The 17139-nt window shown below is 39.5% G+C and overlaps 1 protein-coding gene across 2 annotated transcripts in view; it reads right to left on the bottom strand.

Moving 5' to 3' along the window:
• The window catches only part of si:ch211-180f4.1 (uncharacterized protein LOC100144405 homolog), a 65821-nt gene extending 53635 nt beyond the window's left edge, over positions 1–12186 (bottom strand). Inside the window, exon 1 of one of the 2 annotated variants that reach the window (XM_051933490.1) lies at positions 12103–12186. The gene's annotated coding sequence lies outside the window, so the exon portion shown is untranslated. Of the gene's footprint in view, positions 1–11987 lie in introns of both variants that reach the window. The other variant, XM_051933489.1, reaches the window with a different exon arrangement.
• Between the last annotated feature and the right edge of the window lie 4953 nt (positions 12187–17139).

Here is a 17139-nt window from a genome sequence, read left to right as displayed (position 1 = left end):
TATGTTACTTACCTCATGTACTTTGGAATGGTAGCCGAAAAAAATTAAATCTCACATTTTCATGAAGAATGGAGATAAAGATGTTAATGACATAGCAGGACTCAATAGAGAACAGTGCTGTACAGCAGCAAACGATGTGAAAACCATCCATGGGGAAAAAAAAACATTCTCATTCATGTTGCACTGTCTGTTATCCAGTCACTTGTCCAAAACATGCAAAAAATGTTTGTTTTTTTTGCTAAAATATTGTTAAATAGTTACTTCCGCAATTATCAGCATGTACATAAACAATAAACACATAAAACTCACAATTGTGACTTTTTGACTTGAAGACCTACCTCTCTCCCTTTCATTTGTTGGTCAAGAGCCCTATATTCAAATCCCCCATTACTTGATAAAGTTATGATTTGAAAATACTGACAGATTCTTAAGAGAATTCTGAAAAACAGTACACATATGATCTTCATTTTTGTTGTCACTCTTGCACTTCTGCTTTGATGTTTGACTTTGCAGTTGCATAAACAGTTCTGCTTCTAAATTGGTACATTCTGATATATAGGTAGAAAGCACTGTATGAGCAAAATTTAAGAGTTATCTTTCATTTTTTTGGTAGAGTTTAGTACTCAAACGTGGTCAACCATCAACAGTGACATGCTACAAATGATCTGAGATGAATTAGACTAAAGGACTGGCATGTGCCATGTGGCATTAGGGGTGCATATTGAACATTTGTAAGACTAAGAAAAAAGAGTTCCTTTACAGACTGGCGAAGATTATGTTATTGTGATACTTAGACACTGAGTAATACATTTTTGAAAGTGTGCAGTTCTTTTTCGATCACCATCTACTTGAAATCATTACAGTAAGAAGTTCAAATTGCTGTATCGGTATCAAGTTTCCGAGTCATTGGGTATTTTCTTTATTGCGTTTATGAGATGGAACTTCAGTCACGTAGCAGGTCCTATTTTACTGCTTCCTTTGCAAGTCTGTTGACTACAAAACAGGTGGACCTTGCTTACACAGTTAAGTCAAAAACAGAAAATGTAAGAGAAATGAAGCTGTAAAGTCAAGCCATAAGAACAGTTGTTATATTTGCATTATCTTGAAGAAAAATAAAGCTTGCTCTTATTCATAAACATATCCCATCAATGCCCTTAAAGGCTACAAATAAACTATCAATATAGCAGGTGGGGTGGCACGGTGGCGCAGTGGGTAGCGCTGCTGCCTCGCAGTTGTGAGACCTGGGGACCTGGGTTCGCTTCCCGGGTCCTCCCTGCGTGGAGTTTGCATGTTCTCCCCGTGTCTGCGTGGGTTTCCTCCGGGCGCTCCGGTTTCCTCCCACAGTCCAAAGACATGCTGGTTAGGTGGATTGGCGATTCTAAATTGGCCCTAGTGTGTGCTTGGTGTGTGGATGTGTTTGTGTGTGTCCTGCGGTGGGTTGGCACCCTGCCCAGGATTGGTTCCTGCCTTGTGCCCTGTGTTGGCTGGGATTGGCTCCAGCAGACCCCCGTGACCCTGTGTTCGGATTCAGTGGGTTGGAAAATGGATGGATGGATATAGCAGGTGCTATGAATGAAGAGGCCCCATATTTAACACAACAGTTACTTGCTTACTTCATTACTGCGTTTAAATGACACCAAACAACAAGATGAGAGAAACCTATGGAAGGTAAACTCTGAATAGGATTTCAGGGTTTGTGTTGACACAAATGTTCACATTAATAGGTGATGTTCCACATGGGATCAATAATACTGACACTGACACTGGGTATGGTTTGGTCCGTTTATAGGAGATGGACGTCTGAAGCAGAGCTCCGCTAGCAGCGGCTTTATTTTCCCACGTATTTCATATTATTTAGAGGTATCCTGTATTTAACCCGACCAAGGAACTTCCACTACAATATACAAGCATGAGTAACAAGAAGAAAAGTCAGAAAGAACCAGAAAAGAAACTTAAAGCTGCATCGAAGTCCGGACAGACTTCCGGCCTGAGTGCAGGTGTAAGGTATGGCATCACGGAGACTGACCTGGAACAGGCAGAAGAGTGCGCAGAATTCCTGGGGCCCCGCTCCATTGTATCGTCTCCAGTCGAGAGTGAAAATGGGAGCGAAGGCGCAAGTGATACAGGTCGCGAGGGATCGCCGATTACAGAGGATCATTCGAGACTAGAAATGGCTCTGCAGGACGTGCTCTCATCTACTCATCGCGAGCCTGTAACAGGAGCTGCATTTTCACTTGCGGAGCACGAAAGCAGAAGCGAACTGTCCGAACTGAAAGAGATGATCGCTACACAGATAGCTACACAGATAGCTACACAGAAAGAGATGAACACTACACTGGCCACTGCCATGGTTACGGCCATGAATGAGCTTAAGAAAGATAACACAAATGATCTTAAGAAGGTGGCCACTGAGCTCAAGAAGGATAACAAAGATAAGGAAACGCGTCTATTTGAACGTTTCGACGTGAACTTTAAAGGCATGTTGGAGAAATTAGTGGAACACATTGAAGAAACTAACTCCAAACTGAAAAGGCTTGATGATCATATTAATGACGTTTCAGACCAGCTGGAAGACGTTAAGCAGGGACTCACGGCTCGAGTGGAAACAGCGGAACAAATGGCATCTAACGCCGATGAAAAAGCCACAGCTGCGAACTCGGAATACAAAAAACTTGGAGACAGACTTGCAGCCCTGGAGGATGGGTGCAGAAGAAATAATATAAGAATTGAGGGTATACCTGAGAAACGAGAAAGCTCAAGCCCAGTGAAATTTGCAGTAGAATTACTGTCTAAAATAATTGGAGATGACTTTAAACTCGACAATGAGATAGCCACGGCTTATCGCACAAAGATACCAAGCGCCTTTAAATCTAGGTCTTTTATTGTCCGCTTCGAACGACTAAGATGTAAGCTTGATGTGATGGCACTTCTCAGACACAAGCAAGAGATTATATTCGAAAATAATCTTATTCGTATTTTTCCCGACTTCTCACCATCAACAGCTGCAAAACGCAGATCCTACAACGACATTAAAAGGATGCTACGGGAAGCCGATATCAAATACAGCCTCTTGTATCCTGCCAAACTGAAAGTGGAAGTTCAAGACGGACATTATATTTTCTTCAGCAAAGAAGAAGCTGAAAAAGAATTAAAGAAGCTGTTTCCGACACTTTTTTTGAAAGTTAATTAAAATTAAAGAGCCGTATTCTATCAAGGCACGGGAAAGACCGATGATCTGATCGCTGGATCCATGTTTAAAGAGACTGGTATTATAATTATACATCTCTTATTCTCTTTTTTTAAAATTTTTTTATATCTGGACTTTATATGTTATATGTTTATGTTTCAATCAGAGTTATAGAGCTATAGACGTGAGTGTGAAAATGTGGAAGTGATTAAAGTAGGATTCGTTTTATTTATTTATTTTTTTATTTCTTTTCCTTTTTTTTTTTTATTTTATTTTATTTTATTTTTTTTTAATTTATTTATTTATTTATTTATTTTATTTTACTATACCTTAAAGTAGACTGTTTAACTTCATACCCTTGGTTTAATGCTTGTTCTACTATTTATACAATTACCATTATACTATTACAGTATGAATTACCAGGTTTATCCTAGACTAGTTTTTAAAATCACTCCCAGGGTTGTTTTTTTTTTTTTTTTTTTTTTTTTTTTAACCTTAATATCTTAACTTAAAAGCGCTGAAGATTATTTCAAGATTAAATATTGTTAATGAGAACATTTTCGGCAGATAGTATTAAGGATTTAACTGTAAAAGATATCTCTGTTTTAATTCTGTAACGCCGCTGCAGGGTGGGGTTTGTTTTGTTTTGGACGTGCTCTGTCTCTTCGTATGTCAGAGGACTGGAACATCGCGAAGTGGGGTCTAGCCTCATGTGGGGAGGCAAAATGGGGGGGGTGGGGGGATAAAGGGGGGAGAGAAGGAGAGCAGGTTATATCTAATCTATTCTTATAATCCTTATAATTATAAATATCAATGCAGCAACAGGCTAACATGCAACAACTCCTGGGGAATCTTGAAACTAAGATTAAAACTGCCATATTACCAATTAAAACTATAAAATGACATTAAAAACTCAGAATCAATGTCTCCATGATGGGACAGTTAACTTTGTGAGCTGGAATGTTAAAGGCCTGAATCACGAATTAAAGAGAAAGAAAGTATGCTCTCACCTAACAGGCTTAAACGCTAAAATAGTATTTTTACAGGAGACCCACTTACTAACCAAGGATCAGTTCAGATTACAAAAAGACTGGACTGGCCAAATGTTCCATTCTAGCTTTATAAAGAAAACTAGAGGGGTGGGAATTCTCATACATAGAACAGTTCCTTTTGTAGCATCAGAGGTAGTGTCGGACCCTGAAGGGAGATATGTGATGGTCATGGGCAACTTATATAACAGTAAAATGATTTTGATAAATGTTTATGCACCCAATGTTGATGATAAGGAATTCATGCAAAATCTATTTGCATCCATTCCCAGTGTGAACACTCATAAAATTATAATGGCTGGGGACTTTAATTGTGTTTTAAATCCACTCTTAGATAGGACTCCTGTGACAGGGGGGACGACATCTAATACTGCAAAGATAATTACACAGTTTTTAAAGGATCACAACTTATCAGACCCCTGGAGGTTTCTTAACCCAAACTCAAGAACATATTCGTTCTACTCACCAGTGCATTATAGCTACTCAAGAATTGATTATTTTTTTATAGATAATAATTTCCTGCCTACAATTAAATTATGCAAATATGACACAATTGTTATCTCTGACCATGCCCCTCTAGTCTTGGAGCTAAAATCAATAAGCCCCTCGTACTCACCTCGCAGATGGCGTCTTAACCCTCTTTTATTGGCAGACGAGAACTGCACAGAATTTATATCCAAACAAATCAGCTTCTTCCTAGAGACAAACATGTCTACAGAGGTTTCTGCAGGAACACTCTGGGAAACTCTAAAGGCCTTCCTAAGAGGCCAGATTATTTCATATCTTTCCCATAGAAATAAATTAGAAACCAAGAAAGTGTCAGAGCTAAGAAATGAAATCACTAGAATAGATGAAGAACAAGCCAGGCGTCCAAGTGAAGCTCTTCACAGGAAAAGGCAGGCCTTGCATACAGAACTTAACATCTTAACAACTAAAGAAACTGAACAACTTATTTATAAGTCTAGACAGCATTACTATGAACACGGAGAAAAAGCTAATAAGCTTTTAGCTCAACAAATTCATAAACAAGAAGTTCACAATGCAATACCAGTAATCACCAACAAGAATGGAGAAGAAATCATCGACCATAATAAAATAATGCACACATTTAGAGATTACTATAAGTCTTTATATTCCACTGAGCCCAAAGAAGACAACACGCAATCTAATGCATTTCTGGATAATTCACAAATACCACAAATAGATGCTTTAAGTGCTGAGGAACTAGATAAACCTCTAACGCTAACAGAATTACTAGACGCTATAAAGTCACTACAAAGCGGGAAATCATCAGGCCCTGATGGTTACCCCGTAGAGTTTTATAAGAAATTCTCCACTCAGCTAGCTCCACTCTTATTGGTAACATTTACAGAAGCTAAAGACCACCAAATACTACCTCAAACATTTCGACAAGCATTAATCACCGTCTTTCCTAAACAAAATAAGGACTTGTTACAATGTGCATCATATAGACCAATTTCACTCCTGAATAATGATGTTAAGATACTCTCAAAAATCCTAGCTAGAAGGATGGAGAAAGTGCTGCCCTCGGTAATATCACAAGATCAAACTGGATTTATTAAAGGCCGACATCTATCTTCAAATCTCCGACGCTTGTTTAATGTTATATATTCACCAGCAAAATCAAACACCCCAGAGATATTACTATCATTAGACGCAGAAAAGGCATTTGACATGATCGAATGGAATTACCTTTTCACTGCATTGGAGAAATTTGGGTTTGGCCCGAATATTTGTGCTTGGATTAAACTACTGTATACCAGTCCAGAAGCTTCAGTTTGTATTAATAAAATTTGCTCAGACTACTTTAAACTAGAACGTGGTACCAGACAAGGATGTCCCTTGTCGCCACTGTTGTTTGCAATCGCTATTGAACCACTGGCGGTTCACTGCCGAAATTCTCATCAGATAAAGGGGATTGTCAGAGAAGGACTGGAACAGAAAATTTCTCTATATGCAGATGATATGGTCTTATATATATCGGACCCAGAAAACACTGTCCCTGCTGTTTTAACAGCACTAACAGAATTTCAAAAGATATCTGGTCTTAGAATTAATCTGAATAAAAGTATACTCTTTCCAGTGAACTCACAAGCATATAATATTAAATTAGACACCCTACCTTTTACCATAGCAGATCAGTTTAAATACCTAGGGGTAAATATCACAAGTAAACATAAAGCTCTTTATCAACAAAATTTTGGCGTCTGTATGGAAAAAATTAAGCAAGACTTGCATAGATGGTCAACCCTTCATCTCACTCTAGCCGGAAGAATTAACATTGTTAAGATGAATATCCTTCCTAAACTTCTCTTTTTATTTCAAAACATTTCAATATATATCAATAAATCGTTTTTTAAAAAGTTAGATTCAATAATAACCTCATTCATTTGGAACTCAAAACACCCACGTATCCGAAGAGCGACCCTACAAAGACCTCAGGCAGAAGGTGGCATGGCTTTACCTAATTTTCAGTTTTATTACTGGGCAGCAAACATACAAGCCATAAAAACCTGGACACAAATAAATGCACATACACAGGCTTGGTCTGCAATAGAAGTAAAATCCTGTAGTACTTCTTTATATTCCCTGCTTTGCTCTCCAATAAATGAAAGTTATCGCAAATATACTAATAACCCAATTGTGCTTTACTCACTCAGAATATGGAACCAAATTAGGAAGCATTTTAAGATGGAAAATCTTTTATCAGTGGCACCTTTGCAAGGGAACCACCTCTTTCAACCTTCGCAAGTATATCCAGTTTTTAATACCTGGAAAAGTTTTGGGATTAAAATGCTCAGAGATCTTTATATAGACAACATATTTACATCTTTTGAACAATTACGTTCAAAATTTAACCTCCCAGCTACACATTTCTTTTACTATCTTCAAATTAGAAATTTTGTTAAACAGAAATTGCCCGATTTCCCCCACCTTGCACCCTCCACAATGCTGGAAAAAATACTGCTCAATTCCGAGGAAACAAACACTATTTCCGCAATATATAAAATCTTATTAGAGTCCCTACCTTTCAAAGATCCAAGAGGACATTGGGAAGAAGATCTCTTAATCAATATATCAGAAAAGGAGTGGAAGGTAGCAAAGCAGAGAATTCACTCGAGTTCTATATGCGCAAAGCATAGAATTATTCAACTAAAAATTATATATCGAGCTCATCTGTCTCGCTTAAAACTGTCCAAAATGTTTCCAGGCCAGGATCCGACCTGCGAGCGCTGCAACCAAGCTCCTGCCTCACTGGGTCACATGTTCTGGGCCTGCACCAAACTAACATCATTTTGGACAAAGATTTTTAAGTGCCTCTCAGACAGCCTTAGTATCACAATCCCTCCTAACCCACTAACAGCTGTGTTTGGTGTCCTTCCAGATGGACTTGAATTGGAGAAGGACAAACAAACGGTGATTGCATTCACTACACTCTTGGCACGCAGACTTATTTTGTTAAATTGGAAGAATCCTAATTCTCCTCTTATAAGTCAGTGGGAAACTGATGTTTTATATTATTTGAAATTGGAAAAAATCAAATTTTCAGTTAGAGGATCTGTACAAAATTTTTTCAAAACTTGGCAGGATTTAATCAATATTATTTTAGAATAAGAGAATTAACTATTATTGTATTTAACTCCCTTCTCCATCTCTTATTTATATAGATATTTACTTCTCCCCTTCTTTTGTCTAATGTTGCCTTATTAAAAAGCTTAAAGAAATTTTCCTTTAGCTAAGCTCTCCTTCTCAGGGATGGGGTTTGATTTGTTTTCAAATTTGTTGGGTTATAAATGGATCTGTTTGTATGGAATGATTACAATGAAAATTAATAAAATAAAAATATAAAAAAAAAATAATACTGACACTGCATAATCAAGTTAGGAATAACCTTCTCAGGGAAGGAAAACATTCAAGACAGGTTCCACAAAGGACTTCTGCACACAAACAACAATGGAAACTTGTAACAAACTACCTCGTCCTGCAGATGAAGCAATGACCCTTATTGTTTTTAAACACAAATTAAGTAATGTTCACACTGCAGCTCAATTCTACTTTTTTTCACTGAAATGCATATTTAAAATAGTTCTGAACATTTTAGGGAAATGTGAACAGCAAAAGAACATTTGAAGTCTGGAGTTTGTGGCTCAGATTTAGACCACTTACGTATGTGGCTGAAAATTTGATACTGACATATGCGACTTAAATGAGACCTGTGTTTGAAGGCTTTGATTGGAATTGCCTAGAACTATTTTAATGTCACTTTTAATGAGACCTTCATCATATTTTCCATCCATCCATCCATCCATTTTCCAACCCGCTGAATCCGAACACAGGGTCACGGGGTTCTGCTGGAGCCAATCCCAGCCAACACAGGGCACAAGGCAGGAACCAATCCCGGGCAGGGTGCCAACCCACCGCAGGACACACACAAACACACCCACACACCAAGCACACACTAGGGCCAATTTAGAATCGCCAATCCACCTAACCTGCATGTCTTTGGACTGTGGGAGGAAACTGGAGCACCCGGAGGAAACCCACGCAGACACGGGGAGAACATGCAAACTCCACGCAGGGAGGACCTGGGAAGCGAACCCGGGTCTCCAGGTCACCCAACTGCGAGGCAGCAGCGCTACACACTGCGCCACCGTGCCGCCCTCATCATATTTTTGCGTTGCAAATCAAGTTGGATGCCAGTACAAACTCATCGTGCCAAAGGAAAGGAAGCAAGATGTGGAACTTAAACATTTGGGGCGACTGTCACCAGCCAATACAGCCCAGGTTCTAGGCATTATTTGACTGGGTATTCTTCAAAGAGTCTTACAAATACTGGCATAAGTAATCAAATGTTCCTTTCACTTGTAATCAACAAACCACTGTTTTGCAATGACACCCTCGACATCTTTCTTCCAACAGTTCCAGATCCCTTCTTGTGTCCACCATTTCCTACACACACTTACAGCAGTGATAACTGCATTCAACACATCAGCTACAGTTCTTTGCTGTTTCTACTCCTTGCCTTCATGAGCTGAAGAATTAACAAACAGGCTGCACGGAAGATAATATTAAAGTGTAAAACATACAGCATGTTGTTAATGTCCATGGTGGTATATTTTTGTACCTGTGGGGCACACTCAGGCTAGTTATTTGTATATGCTTACATCAGATTTAGATCATTTGCAAAATTATTTTTGCTATCCAAAAGAAAAAAAACCAAATATGAGCCAAAAATTGGAACGGAGTAACTTTTAGCTGCAGCTTGAATATAGTTGTTGATAACCAAATTTGTTTGATGAATTTCTTAGTTTTCATGAAATGCTGATTTATGTAATCAGTGTCACTCAACATTTTCTTTTAATCTTGTGTAATTATACTCATTGTTGCTCTCAAGGATTCTCTCTCTCTCTGCCGGAAACAAAGAGGCACCACAATTAACACCTACGCTGGTGATGAACACTGAATGTGATACTCTTTGAGAGCTCAATATTTTATATCACTGTATGTGAATGCTAAAACTCGGTTCTTCTTTTGCTGTATACAATGCTTCCCATGTTTTCATATAAAAAGTACACATCAGAAAACACTGCCACGCTTTCATTCACAGCCTCCTCTAATACAGCACATAGGCATGCATTAAAAATCATAAACAGTCCTACAAATGCAACACTGTTAACCTGCCCCAGACTCTATAAGATGTTAAATTAAATCATGACATACCAAAAAATGGTGCATCTACTGTATGTGCCAGTCAGTTAAACATAAAGAAGACAGAATGAAACACAAACGTGACAATTTTTGAATCTCTCCTTGAATGATACTTCGTGTTGTTAGCTAATGCACAGTATTTTGTGCTCTGCAGTATTTATTACTGTGTATTGTGGCATTACTGCCCTGTTAATTGTACCATTGTTAGTCGATGGTTGTATCCTGTGTGGGCACTCAAATAAGAATTTCATTGTATTATATATACTCTGTATACATGAAAATAAAGATCTGACTGATAGTATGTGGCATCATGTGCAACCCAGGAACCAACCCTGATCTCAATGGATCATAAGACACACATTCATGTATACCCACACCAGACCAAATTTTTGATTTATCAATCAGCCTAACATCCAAAGATGTCTTAGGAATGTGAGGAAAAAAAACTAGAAAGAAACCCAACTAGGTCACAAGGAGAACAGAAAAATTCCACATTAACAGTGAAGACACCAGGAACAGACCTTAGGTCCATGAAGGTAAAAGACAGCAGCGCTTACCACTGCATCACCATGCACCCAGCAAGAACCATTTCATTCATCCATTATCTTGGTGGCTTAATGTAGTCCAGGGTCTTGAAGACAAAGAATACTCCAGAAACAATGGCTTTGAGGAGGGAACTAACCCTGGATCGGGCACCAGTCTATCTCCGAGCACACTACTCACACACACGTACTCACTCGTACATGACTAGTTTGAAGTGGCTAATTAACCTAACACATCTTAAAGATATAGGAAGAAAACCTACAGAACAATTTCCCCACAGGAAATAATGGGCAAACTCCATACCAATGGTGCCTCAGTCAAGATTAGGGTACGAGGCAGTGGCGCTAATCACTGCACCACCATACCACTCAGAAAGAAGTAAAATGGACTGAATAAAACTTTCCTTGCTTATGATAGCAATCATATGATCTTGACAAGGTCAAAAGACAAGACAAGGTCAAAATAGCAAACACTTGCCATATGAAGATGTTGTCTGCCATATTGAAAAAACGTCTGGATGGATTTAGCAATTGACCTGTTACTTATACCCTTTAAAAAACACATCACAATGAAATACTTGAGAATTGTCTTGCAGTCTGGTCTAAAAACGATTTTCTTATTTAATATTTGTTTAGGGCACTAGCTCAAATGTAAATGAACCTTTTAAAGATGTAGCACCTTGGAGAAAAAAAGGGCCCCTTTTCATCTCTTATATTTTAGATTTGCATTTTATTTGCTGACAGTTCTGTAGCTGTCCTGCTGTCCATCATTATAGTCTACTCCCTGTTGTCTGTCTATATTTTCTGTAAGGACATGTGTGGGCTATTACCAGTACAATATTGTTTCCTGTGATTATGATGTATTTGTGCAATCTTGTGTTACATTTTGTCATTTAGCTTATTTGAAATACAGTACAATTTTGTATTCTTTGTAAATCGCTCTGTGACAAAACGCTGTTAAAGGCGCCATATAAAAACGATTGATTAAAAAAAAACCTTGGTCAGCCTTAAGTTCTTTACATAATACATCAACAAAAGAACGTGAAAGTAATTTGGTTTGGTTCACTTTACTTTTTTTGATATTGGCTCTTCCCAAACACGCTCTGGACATCTTTTTATCTTTTTCTGTGACCTGGCTCCACGTTCCAGTGAACGGGTTAGTCTCAGCAAATAAAAAGGCTGACTTTGCGCACTCGCCAAAGACACGGGGAATCGTAGGACTCGGCGCGGGCTTCTCGCGGACAGCCGCAGGTGTCGAGCGCACCAAAGTTGCAGCAGGACGCGACGCCCCGGTAAGGCAGCGGGCAAATGCAGAGGACACTCGGGCTAATGTAACGCGGACATCCAGATGCAGACACAAAAAAACACAATCTAACATATCTACAGCAATAAACAAGTGAAGAACAAGCTTCAGTTCTAGAGAAAATAAACGTTCAAACGCAGAGATGCCCACCCAGCAAAAACACATAACGCCCTTACCTTACACAGGGATGCAACACATTCAAATGTGATTTTCTGCATTGGCTAAATACAGCTCAGTGAATGTATAAAATTTTCCTTCTTTTTTCGTCAAAAATTTTTCCTTCACTCTCACCTCCTTCCCACTGCCCATGCAAGCGTCCTAAACAGACACAGGTCCGTTTTACAGTCGTTAATATTTTAGCCAAAACCCCCGAGACACGCCCCTCCCGTGATGATTGACGTCGTCTAAATCCAGTAAAGTGTTCACGGTGTTTGTCGCCAGCCTATAGCAAGACAAAGGCGGGGTTGCTTTTCCCGGTAACGCAATGATGTCATTGGATCCAGCAGCGGCACTGGATGTGTTTTACCTACGGCTGCAAAAAAAAGCCGATATCGTCACCACCCGCTTGATGATTTCAGTCACCTCGGAGAAGAGCCAAAGGACTTTGACCATCGTTGCGTTTTCACTTTTACAGCAAGTTTGGTAAATGTCACCTTGGATTCCCACTCGCAGGAGTTACAAACACTTCTCATCACTGAGTGAGGCTGTCTTACATTTAAAGCTGGTTTACAATATCTATATTTTTAACTTTAAAGTGTGCTGTGCATTTTAATCTTTTGAATATAATGGATTGGCAAGGGCCCACTGTACATAACGCATTGGCTTAACCCCTCCCCTTTGATAATTTCTGAAAAACCAAAAAGGATACCAGGGGCTGAGACTCAGTAAATTACTGAAATTGTCTGTGTGGAGTTTGAGTGATTTCAATGTGTTCACATGTCCTTCCACCAGGGACTCAGGCATCCTTCAATAATACAAATGATTTTAGTACTGTAGTACTGGTAGTATTGCCACATGTACAGAATATGGTGAAATTCTTACTTATATGACCAATCATACAACAGTTCACCCATCACCAGTACCACAACAAGTAAGAATGTATCAAAATACATATACAAATACTTTAATTTTGTTTAATAGAAAACACAAATCACCTCCACTGACATACTCTTTACACCTAATTTCATCCTATTTACTCAGTTCCTGAAACCCTTTAGGCCAACTAAAGGAGGCTAAGCAGCAGAGCTCCAGCCCATCCCTTATAATTGTTTGTTGATATCAAAGTTAACATTGTCTGAGGAAATCTTCTTCCTTGTTTCTTCAGTGGCACTGTGTGGCTTTTATGTTTTCACTTTATGCTCTCTTAAGCCTGCATGGCCCTGGGGTCACATTAATGCTTCCACAACACCCGTCCAAGTGGTAGCTCCCTCTGGGACAATTTGTAAATAATTTGTTTGCCCAAAGTTGTGCTGTAATGCTGATGTCTCACCTCTTTTATATTCAACCAATTGATGACTCTAAATTGTACGTCAGTGATGGTCGGCAGTCACATCCAAAGATGGTTCCAGCAGGGAGTCCATTTCTGCCAAGGATAGAGTCACATTCTTTCCAGCATCTAAATGAATCAAGTGGATTCAGACAGGAACCAATTCTGGCCATTACCGGGCATATTCACTTACTCCTAGTAACCAAATTAAGAAATGCACATCAGCCTAACCTGCCTGTTCTGCGTATGCTTGGAATGTGGGGAAGTCATAGACAACTCATATAGACATGACATGGGGAGAAAGTACAAACTTTACAGAGATCAGACCAAGAACGAATTCAGTCCCATTCCTGGTATGGCAATAGCACTAACTACTGCGTCACCATTCCACCCCTCAACAGATTGCCAAATGCAAAACATCAGCTAACACAGAACAAAATCAAACTGGAATTTAGAAATTAAGAAACATTTAGAACATGTCAAACCCCAAAGAAGGAAGCAATGAACTCCAATATCTCCACACTGGTGGAGAAAAACTACCCTCTAAGAACACCATAAGCTTGTTTTATTGAAGGCTGAACAAAATATCCTTTCTTCAATCCACTCATCTCTATGGCAGACCAAATGTTCAGCTCAGGGTCACAGGGAGCTGGTATGTATGCTGGCAACACTCAAACTCACTTATACGGGACCAGTAAGAATTGCCAACAAACCTAACATTTATCTCTGTGATGTGAATGAAAACAGGGGTACCTGAGAAAGATACAAATTTCATACGAGCTGGGATTCAATTCCTGAAATCCTGGTAGCCACGGCACCAACCACAGCATCTTCATTCAGTTCTTGAACAGACTACCAAATTCAGATCCTTCAACCGGCATAAAGCTCAGTCAAGCTGAAAATAAGAACATGAAAACATACAGTACATGCCAAAGGCCAAAGAACAAGGAAACACTGCAGGGAGACTTGCATCCTGGAGAAAAAACAAACCTCTTGGGAGGCATATTGACTTGCTTTATTAAAGGGTAAGGAAAACTTTCCATCACTTTATTTTCCTGTTCTGCATATCTGGAGCTTTTGCTCATCTCAGTATCACCTGCGTTCAAGATGAGAATGGAGCCCAGACAAGGCACCAGTCCATCTCAGGCCACACACACACACACACATATATACACAGGAGTGCACTGAGAAAAATCCAGACAGACACAGGGTGTCATTGAGAACTTGTATCCAAGAATTCTAAGCCAGGAAGCAGGACGGCTGTGATTGTGCCAACCCACCATGCCACCCTAAACAATGAAGTTCATAATAGATGTTTAATTCTGTCAACGTGAGGAAGCCATTTCGGAGTATTAATTCCAAAATTATTGTGGATTAGTGTTATTTCTTCTTATTTTTCATCTTTTCCTCCAGCCATGATATAAGCCTGTACCTTCTTACTCAGTGTTACCATCACTGAGGTACTTGCTCATCTGTAAATCACCAAACTCAGCACAGTTGCCCTGAACAAGGCAGGTTTGCAAAGCTAGAACATGGAGTGTTTCCAAAGAAAGCTAAACGAGTATTTGACTCCAGCTTCCTCGAGACCCTTTTCAGGATAATCCTGTTTGTGAAATGAATGGATGGATGTATTGTCTTACACATCTGCCTTTTTTAAGCCATGCACTTTGGTTTCCTGTAGGCTCATACACTGACCAGCCACAACATTGAAACCACTGACATGTGTAGTGAATATCATTGATTTTCTCATTATAATGGCACCTATCAAGAGTTGGGATATATTAGGCAGCAAGTGAACAATGAGCTCTTGAAAGTGATGTGTTGAAAGCAGAACAAACAGGCAAGCGTAAGGGACTATGCTGGCTAGATGACTGGGCCAGAGCAACTCCACAATGGAAGGGCTTGTCAGGTGCTCCCAGTATGCAGTGGGTACTACCTACCAAAAGTGGTCTATGGGAAGACAACTGGTGAACCAGCAGCAGGATCACAGATGTGCATGAGGAGCAAAAGCTGGTCCGTCTGGTCTGATCTCACACAAGAGGTACTGTAGCACAAACAGCTGAAAAATGTAATGTTGGCCATGACAGAAAGGTGTAAAAACACGCATTGCATTGCAACTTGCTGTGTATGGGGTTGCGTAGCCATAGACCAGACAGATTGCCCATGCTGACCCCTGTCCACCACCAGAAGTGCCTACAATGGGCATGTGAGCATCAGAACTGGACCATGGAGCAATGAAAAAAAGGTGGCCTGCTCTGACGAATCATGTTTTCTGTTAGATCGTGTGGACATCCAAGTTGGCATGCGTCGTTTACGTGGGGAAGAGATGGCAGTAGGAAGCCCTATGGGAAGAAGGCAAGAAAGTGCAGGCAGTTTGATGCTCTGGGTAAAACTCTGGTCATGGTATTCATGCGGATGTTACTTTGACATGTAATACCTACTTAAAGACTGCAGCAAACCACACACATCCCTTCCCGGCAAAGGTATTCCCTAATGGCACTGGTTGCTTTTGCCACACTGCAAAATTGTTCAGGGACGGTTTGAGGAACATGACAAAGAGTTCAAGCTGTTGACTTGGCCTCCAAATTCCCCACTTCTCAGTCTGATCGAGCATCTGTGGGATATGCTGGAAACACAAGTTTGATCCATGGAGGCCCCACCTCTCAACTTGAAGGACTTCAAGGATCTGCTGCTAATGCCTTGGGGCCACAGGACACCTTCAGAGGTCTTGTGGAGTACATGCCTTGTCGGTTTAGCGCTGTTTTGGTGGCATGAGGGGAACCAACATAATATTAGTCAGGTATTTTAAATGTTGTGACTAAACAGTGTATAAGCAAATGTAGGAAAATGGCAACATGAGTCTGATCTTTTTAACTAGCTGGATTCCCTCAAGTGAACTTCAGTTTGTGCAGAAGCCTTTTTCCCTGCAACAACAATAACATTTATTTCTGTGGCACATTTTTATAAACAAGATGTAGCTCAAAGTACTTTACAAAATGTCAAAGAAAAAGTTACAAGAAAAGAAAAACAAATTAAATTAGGTAAGAATAATAATGAATAATTAACAAAAAATAAATCAAAATGGGCTTACAGTATATAACATAAGTAAAATTAGAGTCCTTACACATACTGTATGCACAATCAGTCTTTAGGTCTATAAAGATGAGTATGATGATATTTGTTTTATTTTATTTATTTATTTATGGTCAAATGGCTGAGAGGACAAAAAAAATTACAGGTGAGATACTAGAGGAAAAAACAAAATCTGCAGGGATTCCGATGCCACAAAGACCACCTGGCCCCCACTAGGCGTTTTACCTTACAAAAATGTGGTTAAGTTGCTCCTCAGTGTTTGTCCCTGAGGATTCGATGCAGTGGGTCTCGTTGACAGCTGGGGCACCGGCCCTTATCTGAGCGTCACAGGCAGCTGCACAGCGTCTCGATCAGTGATGGTGTAAAACCAACAGAAAAGAGAGCAGAGAAAAGTCAAAATTAGTAAAGACTGCAAATCCATGAACAGCACGGCAATTCTATTCATGTATAATTAGGGGTGCAACTAAAATGTAGCTATGAGAAAGCCAAATTTAAAAAAACTGGGTTTTTAGGTAGGTTTTTAAATGATCCATAGTATTAGCCTGACCCATCTCTTTTGGTAATGGTTTTTGGTGCGTAACAGCAAAGGGGCACCTCACCACTCGTTTTATGCTTAGCTTTTGGGATAATAAAGCAGACCACTGTTAAAAGATCTAAGTTTAGAAAGTAGGGGGGCAGGCACTCTATAGCAAGGGGCAAGATTATTTAAAGCTTTATATACCATTATTATTATTTTAAAGTCATTTCTA

The sequence above is a fragment of the Erpetoichthys calabaricus genome, chromosome 11, assembly GCF_900747795.2.
Source record: "Erpetoichthys calabaricus chromosome 11, fErpCal1.3, whole genome shotgun sequence".
Taxonomy (NCBI): domain Eukaryota; kingdom Metazoa; phylum Chordata; class Cladistia; order Polypteriformes; family Polypteridae; genus Erpetoichthys; species Erpetoichthys calabaricus.
The sequence above is the reverse complement of the archived record's forward strand: the minus strand, read 5'-3'. Positions and strand labels throughout refer to the sequence as shown.